Genomic DNA, 940 nt, shown 5'->3' on the forward strand with positions numbered 1-940 from the left:
AGCAGCCACTGCACTCCAGTCTGGGCGATGGAGTGAGACTCCAACTCAAAAAAAAAAATACTCTTTATCTCTCTCTCTCTCTCTCTTTCTCTCTCTCTCTCTCTCTCTCTCTCTTTTTTAGAGACAGGTTCTCGGTACGTCATCCAGGCTGGAATGCAGTGGTAGGATCATGGCTCAAGGTAGCCTCGAACTCAAGAGCTCAAGCAATCCTCCCGCTTCAGCCTTCTGAGTAGCTGGGACTGCGGATGTGCACCACCACGCCCAGCTAATTTTAAAAAAATTTTTTTGGTGGAGACAGGTATCTCGCTATGTTGCCCAGGCTGGTCTTGAACTCCTGGCCTCCAGTGATCCTCCTGCCTTGGCCTCCCAAAGTGCAGGGATGACAGGCATGAACCACCACACCGAGCCCTCTTTATGCCTTAAGTGCTGCATTCCCATAAGTTATGATTAGCATGAAGCCACGTCAGAGTGTAAGGACGGATGTGCCCAGCACCACCTCAGAAGTCACCCCGATTCCTCTCCTCCCTCCAACAGGCGCCACACAAGCCTTCTGTTTCTGCGGCCGACTGTCTCGACCCCTGAACGTTTCATCTTGCCGCGTAAACTGCTTCCACGAGAGGATGCCAGGGTAGGTTCACCTGAGTGCCTGGCCCACTCAGCAGTTTTATTTTTCACCACAGATTAAGAGGTTGGCATTTAGATTTCATTTTCTTTCTTTTTTTTTTTTTTTTTTTTGAGTTGGAGTCTCACTCCGTCGCCCAGGCTGGAGGGCAGTGGTGCGCTCACAGCCACGGCAGCCTCGACCTGCTGGGCTCTGGCGATCCTTCCGCCTCCTCAGCCTTCCAAGCAGCCGGAACTACAGGTGTGCACCACCACACCCGGCTAATTTTTGATTTATTGTAGAGATGAGGTCTCACCAAGTTGCCCAGGCTGTTCTCGA

The sequence above is a fragment of the Carlito syrichta genome, unplaced genomic scaffold (genome assembly GCF_000164805.1).
Source record: "Carlito syrichta isolate Samal-C Ts95f unplaced genomic scaffold, Tarsius_syrichta-2.0.1 Scaffold305238, whole genome shotgun sequence".
Lineage (NCBI taxonomy): Eukaryota > Metazoa > Chordata > Mammalia > Primates > Tarsiidae > Carlito > Carlito syrichta.